This window comes from Ochlerotatus camptorhynchus, unplaced genomic scaffold (genome assembly GCF_037179485.1).
Source record: "Ochlerotatus camptorhynchus isolate MF236.1 unplaced genomic scaffold, CSIRO-AGI_Acam_v1.1 ptg000592l, whole genome shotgun sequence".
In the NCBI taxonomy this organism is placed as follows: Eukaryota; Metazoa; Arthropoda; class Insecta; order Diptera; family Culicidae; genus Ochlerotatus; species Ochlerotatus camptorhynchus.
This window is the reverse complement of record NW_027041072.1, coordinates 262,652-271,926: the sequence shown is the minus strand read 5'-3', so window position 1 is coordinate 271,926 and position 9,275 is coordinate 262,652. Positions and strand designations below refer to the sequence as shown.

Sequence of the window (9,275 nt, the reverse complement as noted above, 5' to 3'; positions counted from 1 at the left end):
CCTACAGAGGCACAGAGTATAGAGTTCAAGCTGAAAAATGCATTAGGCCCAAAGTAACATTGACATATTCTCTTCGTCGACTTTCTCTTTGCATCCTCACGGCCATGTTAAGACATTCACATCTATTTTTAACACACAGCTCGACGAAAGACGCTATTATCTAGCTTCTAATACAACTAACACGACTAGAAACGGTTATGTACCCATGTTATTAACGAAAGAGAAAATCGATGAAGAGAATCGATCAATGTTACTTAGGACCTAATGCATTGTTCAGCTTTAGTTGGTAAATTTTTAACAAAGTGAATCTTAAATATGAATTTCATAGAACTACAACAAATCAAAGATTTACTAATCTCAAACAATCCTTTAAATGTTGCATGTCAACAATGGCAGATCGAAGAACATTCAACCCACTTTGCATCCTTTAAAGTGAACAGCTGCAAGTCACTATTTCATATACTCCATGTAGACCTACTTCATGGACCTCCAATTCATATGTACAATGTTCAGGGAAACAGTTACATTAGACTTAAGAAATGCTTTATGTAATCAATTATATGACATTATTTAATCATAGTTGAATAAATAGGTTTCAAATTCAATAAACAAAAAAAAAAAGATAAATTATGAATCGTGAATTTAATGATAAAAACGAAATCAAAACCATTCATTTTTCTATACCAACCAGCTTACCAGAATACCACACATACTATACCCCACAGTTTAATCTATCTATCTATCTAAATATATATATAAAAAATTAATTTCTGTCTGTCTGTCTGTCTGAAACTACTGAACCGATCGGCGTGAAATTTTTTAAAGAGGGGTTTTTGGGGCAGGGAAAGGTTCTTATGGTGGTTCGATACCCCTCCCTCCTATTTAAGGGGGGGGGGGGGCTCCCATACAAATGAAATAGAAATTTCTGCATAACTCGAGAACTAATCAAGCAAGTGGAACCAAATTTGACATGTGGAGGTCATAGGGGGTAGCCCCTTAGATAAAGGGGCTACGTACAATATAGCATGCTTGTTTTTAATTGACACATAAACTCAAGCTAATAGTGAATCCCGAGCAAGGCAGGCACACTCAGCTAGTTTACTATAAAAACGTGCTCATTTTAAACGCAACTGATGGTTGAACTATTAACTTGGAATTATTATTTTTTTTTTTTCATTTTGTTTATTTGGCAGGCTCAAATGTTATAAAAATAACTTAACGGAGCCGAGTAACATGGAATACCAATTTTGGTACATAAAATACAAAAAAAAAGATATAAAAATGCATTTTACTATGGGATTTTTCTTGGTGGCGATCGAAGCGACGACAAAGCGATCTTCTCCCGTGCACGAAACTTCTTTCTTTCCCGAATTTGTTCCTCATTTTCATTGAACCCGAATCGTGATCGCTGCTGCTGCTTCTGAACGTCGTTTCCTGTTGCATGCTCTCCGCTACTCCCGTTGGTCGTCACGTCCATTTCGTTATTTTCAATCAACATCTCCAACCTCGTGTCCGTTTCCTGGTCGCGAATGACTAACGACTCACCTTCCACCATTACACAAGCATACGTACTGCTGCTGTTTTGTTTTCTTTCACTTAGCTGCTTTCCTTTTTCCTTAAGTTGCTTCTCCGGTTCCTTCCGAGCCTTCCGCTTGGGGCAGAAAAGCTTTAGGTGTCCGTCCGCCTTGCACAGAAAACCTTTATGTTTGTTGCCATCATAAACTATATTTCCTTTGCAATTGAAGAAATGTAATGACGTGGGGATTTCCTTCTTCATATCCATATATACACCGCGTATCCCTGTATATACCTCAAAACACAGATCAGTTGGAAATTTCTCCCGGATGATGCGTTTAATTTTTCCATATTTCCCCAGCACTTTATCCAGCTCGTTGTCGGGTACCTCTGGTGGCAAGTCATACACACGCACATATTGAATGAATTCACCAGCATGCGACATGCGTACCTTTGCCGTCGTTCCATTCGCATAATGAAACTTTGGCGAAATTTACAATCTCTCCGATGTTTGGTTTAGCATCACAATGGCTGAAGCTAAACTTGATGGTGTTTTTTACTTCACAAATCTTGCACCGTAGCAACAAAAGGCACCGAACTGCTAGCAACGAACAAAGAGCAATTATATAATAGCGAGTCTCGAAACAGGCTATCGCGTGGTTCACACCGAAATAAAAAATCGACTGTTGCTGTAGACAGCTGCTTATTGTCATGAGCACTATGAAGCATAGTAGTTTTTACTTTAATGCATTGACATGATTTTCATGGTAAAATAGACAACTTTATTTTAAAATGAATATCAGATGTAATCTTCACAAATTTAGTTGTGTTATGTATTTGAAACAACCCTTCAATATAGTATTATCATAGAGGTAACTCTAAGACCACTGGGTCCCGAAGAAAATTATTATTATTTTTGGCTCACTCAGTACCAGAACAACGGTCCCAAGCAGTCCCAAGCTATTAAACTCACCCCTGCATGTTCTGCATGAATCCACACACCCCTGATGTTATCTGTCAAACTTTCATAGCGAATCAAAACAAACATAGTGTAGTAATAGAATTTCAACTAGAATAGGGTACGTTAATCGTTTGCTTGGGACCAATAGGCTACTAAAGTGGTGAGCCAATTTAAAATCGTTAGTTTCGTATTGATTGTTGGTATTATCGACTGTGGAACTGCTCTCCAGTGTACCATGGGAAGCAGAGGGTTAAGGGACGACCGCACTGGCATCCAATATCGTACGAGCCGTAAGTACTGACTAGTGTCTCTCTCATACCGCCGTAAAAAATATCGTCTCGTCCGATATCGGATGCCAGAGCGGCCGTACCTTTAAGGTGTATTCACATCTGAGCATGCATTACCGGAGCGGAGCATGAGAGAGACAACTAGTTTTTTTTTGGCTCTCGTAACTTCGCAAAATCTCGCCCCGCGCGTGAAATCTAGACTAACATTTGAAAGGGACGGAAGAGCCAAAATGTAAACAAACCATATTTTGCCACATGTAGAGAGAACAGTTCACAAACTACTCAATAAACACGAAAAAGTAGAAGAAAATATCATTTCAAATCATCAAAAACGTTTCCTCCTACATGGCGTATTTCCAATTTTCAGCTCTGTGATGCATCTGGTTGTTACGCCTTGCATCAGAACTACGAATCATATTGTTTTAATATGCCAAACGTGCTGATTCTGTAGTAAAGGGTGATACGGTCAAAATTTGGTCAATATCAACTTGACGTATTTCTTTCAATTTTGCATTTAAAAAACCTGAACACCCCTCATTTTGAAGGTGTGTGTGTGTAGAATGTTGCTCCTATTTTGATTTTGGAATTCACTCTTCAGTTGTCAAAATGCCGTCCAAGCAAGAAGAGCAGCGTATCAAAATTTTGCTCGCGCATCGCGAAAATCCGAGCTACTCGCACGCAAAGTTGGCAAAATCGCTAAAAGTTGCCAAATCAACCGTTACAAATGTAATTAAAGTGTTTGGGGAACGTTTGTCGACAGCCAGGAAGTCTGGATCGGGTGGAAATCGAAAACCGGAAGCCGCTGAGACGACAAAGAGAGTTGCCGGTAGTTTCAAGCGAAACCCTAACCTCCGAGTTGCCGCAAATAAGCTGGGTGTATCGTCTACAACCGTGCATCGAGCCAAAAAACGAGCCGGACTATCGACTTACAAGAAGGTAGTGACTCCAAATCGCGATGATAAACAAAATACGACGGCCAAAGCGCGATCCCGGAGGCTGTACACGACGATGCTGACGAAGTTTGACTGCGTGGTAATGGACGACGAAACCTACGTCAAAACCGACTACAAGCAGCTTCCGGGACAGGAGTTTTATACGGCAAAAGGAAGGGGAAAGGTAGCAGATGTTTTCAAGCACATGAAACTGTCAAAGTTCGCAAAGAAATATCTGGTTTGGCAAGCCATCTGTACCTGTAGCTTGAAAAGCAGCATTTTCATAGCTTCCGGGACTGTCAACCAAGAAATTTACGTGAAAGAGTGTTTGAATAAACGTCTGCTGCCTTTCCTGAAGAAACACGGTTGTTCCGTACTGTTTTGGCCGGATTTGGCATCTTGCCATTACGGTAAAAAGGCCATGGAGTGGTACGCCGCCAACAACGTGCAGGTGGTTCCCAAGGACAAGAACCCTCCCAACACGCCAGAGCTCCGCCCAATTGAGAAATACTGGGCTATTGTCAAGCGGAACCTAAAGAAGACCAAAAAAAAACTGCTAAGGGCGAGCAGCAGTTCAAGGCAAACTGGCTTTCTGCGGCGAAGAAGGTGGACAAGGTGGCTGTACAAAATCTGATGGCAGGGGTCAAGCTGAATATTTTTCCTGAATTTTATACTAATTGAACTTGAAAAAGAAATTTAATTTGATTTTTTAAATAAACGCGTTTTCCCTTGACCAAATTTTGACCGTATCACCCTTTATCTAGTCACGCCCGATTCATTTGAAATGCATCCGATTGATATTTCACGTGTAAACAACGAACAAAAAGAAGACCAAAATCTCCGGGCATTCCACTCTCACAAAACGGAGAACCAAGGCAGATCAACAAAAAAAAATCCCGATGGTGTATTTCCACGGCGTATCACCAGTGTTGGCAGTTCAAAGGGTGGAAGATTCGGGGGTAACATATAAGAAATTATCAGGGCATATGATGCTTTCACAGACAAACAGACATAACACTCGCAAGTTGTTCATCGAACAAGCATTTAACGGACAATTTAAAAGTATCGTAGTTGGTAGTACCACCACCTATGGCGCGCATAGTCAATTCCCTTGCGTTTACACACTACCGCCATCTGTTCAGCGTACACACTAAGATTTTTTTACAGTATACTGTAATTTTTTACCGAATATGGAACAGCTGAACATTCGGTAATCCATTCGGTAATTTTTTATTTACAACCTGTTCTGTAAATTTTCTTCGCTTGTGAGCTTTTGGAATGTAAATTTTACTGAAAGATCAGTAAAGTTTACCATAGCGTTCAGTATATTTTTTACCGAATCGACTGTACTTTATTTTCAGAATAAATCGTAAACATTTTAATTTTTATTGAATAATTAACTGGTAAGAACAAATTCACCAAACCAAAAGATTCATTCCTTTTAACCATATATTTCTGAAGAGGCATTTTCATCTTTCGTTTGTACATAAAATAAAAAAAATCATTTAAGAACCCGGACTCGATCGATTCAGTAGCAAACCGTGCTAAAATCGAGGCTAAAATGCAGTTTTTGCGGTAGATGAGGACATTGAGTTCATCACGTCTGAAAAAATTGGCCTAGAAATAATACTAATTATATTTTCGGCATAAATTGCCCGGAATCTAGCTAAAAGTAAAGTACTTACGTTTCACAACGTAGAACCGAAAGACACGCAACATCGAAATGGCAGCCAATATTGAGTTTGACAGCACGAAAATCTGTTCAGTAACTTTTACAGAATTCGGTACTTTATTGCTGTTTCTGTTTGTAAAAGATTATTTTTACAGTACATTCGTCAAAATTTTTACAGAATTGCTGAATCGCAGCCTTTTACAGTTTCGATCTGCAAATTTTATTTACAGTTTTCGGTAAATGTATGTAAATTACGTAAATTCAGCAGTTCTGATTGCGGAAAATTGGTAAAATAATATTTTTTACAAAGGATTCGGTAAAAATTACATTTTACCGAACAAATCCAGCAAAAAAGTACCGAACAAGATTTAAGAAAATTGGTGTGTAGTGCCAACCACAGTGTACTCTACAGATGGCAGTAATGTTTTAGCGACGATTGTTTACAGTGAGAAATATTCAATGTGTTATGTCTGAATGTCTGTGATGCTTTTTTCTCAATTTCGCAACAAACATATTTTTTTGAGTTTTTAGTAATGTATGATGATAGCACAGACAAACATACATAACACTCGCAAGTTGTTCATCAAACAAGCATTTAACGGTCTATTTAAAAGTATCGTAGTTAGTAGTATCGCCTCCTGTGGCGCGCATAGTCAATTCCCTTGCGTTTGACGTTTACACACTACCGCCATCTGCACGCAGAAAAATTGATTTCTGTTTCAGAGCCTAATGTATTTTGTTATTGATTCAAACATATTGTATCACTATTTAAACAAAACATATTTTTGAATCAACAAAATGGTTTTTAGAATCAACACACAGATTATTTTTCTTTGAATTTACCGAATAATATATTTGAATCAATACCAAAAATATATTAGGCCCTGAGCCAAAAATATATCCATTTGAATTTAAAAATCATTTCTCTTTTATTCATGTTACGCTTTACTGCCCACCACAGTGAGAAATATTCAATGTGTTATGACTGTTTGTCTCAGATGATAGATTATCAAGCTTACTAATCTAGATTATCAAGCTGATTTTAATCTAGAAAATGCAAAGTCGTGAAATAGGATTAATTTTTAGGTCATCAAAATTCGGAAGCGATTTTTTCGATATGGTGATGTTGTAATTCCGCCTTTTTCAAATGTTAGTCTAGAAATATCGCTCAGGACGGAATCCACCCACGTTACTTTGACAACACTGTCGAAATCATATGAAATTACACACTGCATTAGTTTTCGTGAGATTCTGCTTGGCGAGCTCAATTTAAACACTGAAAACGAAACTAGCACAGAGAACAGACGTTGAGGCTCGAACTAAATGTCTGTAAAAACTTGTGTAAAGATTCCTATTCGACTTAAGGGCCACCAACGCCAACTTTCCCACTTGAAAACCCTCTTTGACATTTGAGCATCTCCTGATTTCCTCAATAAATTTTCCACTTTCGACCAATTTGGCACTAGTATCGATAAATTTTCTGTTAAAAATTGCCACTTGGCGCTACCAGCACTTAGTGTCTAGTGTAAATTGTGCAACGCCAGCGCTATCAGGTTGTCAAAGAGGGTTTTTGAGTGGGGAAGTCGGCGTTAGTGGCGCTTAAGTCGAATAGGTATCTTTACACAAGTTTTTACTGAAATTTAGTTCGAGTCTCAACGTCTGTTCTCTGTGACGTTCACACTTATCTTTACACAAGTTTCTGGTGGAAGTTGGGACGTCTGTTCTCTGTGCAGAGAGTGAGTCACTTTTACCGAAGACAACATATGTTGTCTTCGCCTTTACCCAATTATGAGTAGCTGGTGGTAACTGTTAATCATTCGTATGGAGAAATTCCAAAAAGCGTAGGTCACTCAGGCTATTCTATTTAACGAATTTTCACTTAAATTTGATACTTGGATCGTCCAGATACTGTTGTTGGATCGTCCGGTTTTCGAGAAGATTTTTGTCAAAATTGATTACTGCTCTATCAGTAATAAGACTGGTACAATAGCAATTTTAGCGTTAGCGTTAGCGTTGTTATGATATACTTCGTAGATTGGATACTAGCGACACTCACGTCTCTTCTGAAATTCTCAGTTAGACTACTTTCAGGAATAATGCTGAGGAGTAAACATTGGTTCCAATCTAAACAAGAGTAACAGAAGCATGACTGTCGCTATTCCCGGCCACGCCCATCTTTACCATAACTAGGGATAGGGAAGGAAATGTTGATGTAGTACTTACTTAACGAGAGGCCACCGACTTAGCGACACCCTCATAAGTGCTACGGAGTTGGAGGGTTGGGTAGGGTATTCGGTTAGGATTCACCTCAAGTTGGCGATGCAACCAAAAGTATGTATTGTTTATTTGTTGTTTATTTAATCTCTCGATAGCCGGCTATCGAAAGAACATATTAATTTTGTTTAGTGATAATGAATTTTAAGAGTCATGACGGAGAGCTTGGGATTAAACCCATGATTTTCTGCTCAGTAAGCAAAAACGATCCCTCCAGGGTCATCGAGCATCTCAGAACCATAACGCTTCGCGACAATACAGGACTACGTTTTCGCTTGATATGCAAATAGTTTCCGAGGTTAATGTTCAATATCAAATATACAAATGGTGGACGATTTATTGTGCTGTGGAAGAGCTTGGGGTTAAATCCATGATTTTCTGCTCAGTAAGCAAAATCGATCCCTCGAGGGTCATCGAGCATCTTATAATCCACAGCGCTTCGCGTCAAAGTACGAATATATGCATGAACTATCTATTATTGAATAACTAATATTTACGATAATTAAATGAAATAAATAAAATATAAACTACAAACAAAACGTGACTGCTAAAATCTCAAAAAGATATTCTCACAAATATATTTCACGCCACCAGGAATCTCAAAACCATTAGACGTTATAATGATACTCTGCACATGTTAGACACAAGAAGAGGCCAAAAAGCAAGCGTCCGACACACAAAACCCGTAAAATCCACTTGCAGTCACAATCAACGATTCTACGAATCGTAAGCGCTCACGAATCATAAAACCGCTGACTGCGACACTCTGAAAGCGAAATTGACAGGCTCTATGCGTCAAACACCCGCCCTCCAATCTTCTCCCGCATCCAACAGCACAAATCTCCATTACAACATCTAACGAATTCAAAACTCCGAAAATCACTCATCTATAGCAAGTGAGTGGAAGCAACCCTGCATGCAACCATTCTTCATGATACACTTTTTCTGCCTATCTTTCTATTAGGCCTGTGGACATGCGTTAGCTTCGAAACTTCTAACCAAACTGGGTAAATTTTCAGATCACAAAAAAAAACTTGAAAAAAACTTTCATAGACAAGTAAAATAAATATTGATTATTTTACGCAAAAACGAGCAAGTAATATTAAATCTTTTGTATCGTATACTAATGCCAATTGGCTGTAACAAAAATAATATGCTAAAATAACATAAAATTTGCATGCAAAATTTACTAGAAGATCATTACTTTATTGGTGAGAAGTTTCTAATAAGCCCTCCCAGTTCCTCTGTATACAGAACAAATCTGATACTATAATCAGAATTGCTCAGTCTGCATGAAGCAGCCGATTTCATCAAGGAAGTTCTATTAACAACCAAGAATTAATCGTTTGAGGTATACTGAAGCATTAAGAAGGTGATATGTGTCACTATAGGAAATCATCATCGTTGCAAATGTAAAGAAATTAAACATAACACTTTGCTTCAGTACCGTCAACCTCCATGTCCATGGGGAGGGAAAGACTGGTACAATAGCAATTTTGACTATAAAGTATGCATATTCGGGAAAAACGGGACTACCCCTAAAATGTGTGTATTTTTAACACCTTTCATGAGTATCTGTTACTCATAAATGATTTTTTTTTCATTTTTGTACTAGCAATTACTCATAAAAGCGT

At 38.3% G+C, this 9,275-nt stretch overlaps 1 protein-coding gene across 2 annotated transcripts in view; it reads right to left on the bottom strand.

Annotated features, from left to right (window-relative positions):
• The window catches only part of Zmynd8 (Zinc finger MYND-type containing 8), a 42,060-nt gene that overhangs the window by 1,589 nt on the left and 31,196 nt on the right, over nt 1-9,275 (bottom strand). The window lies entirely within an intron of this gene.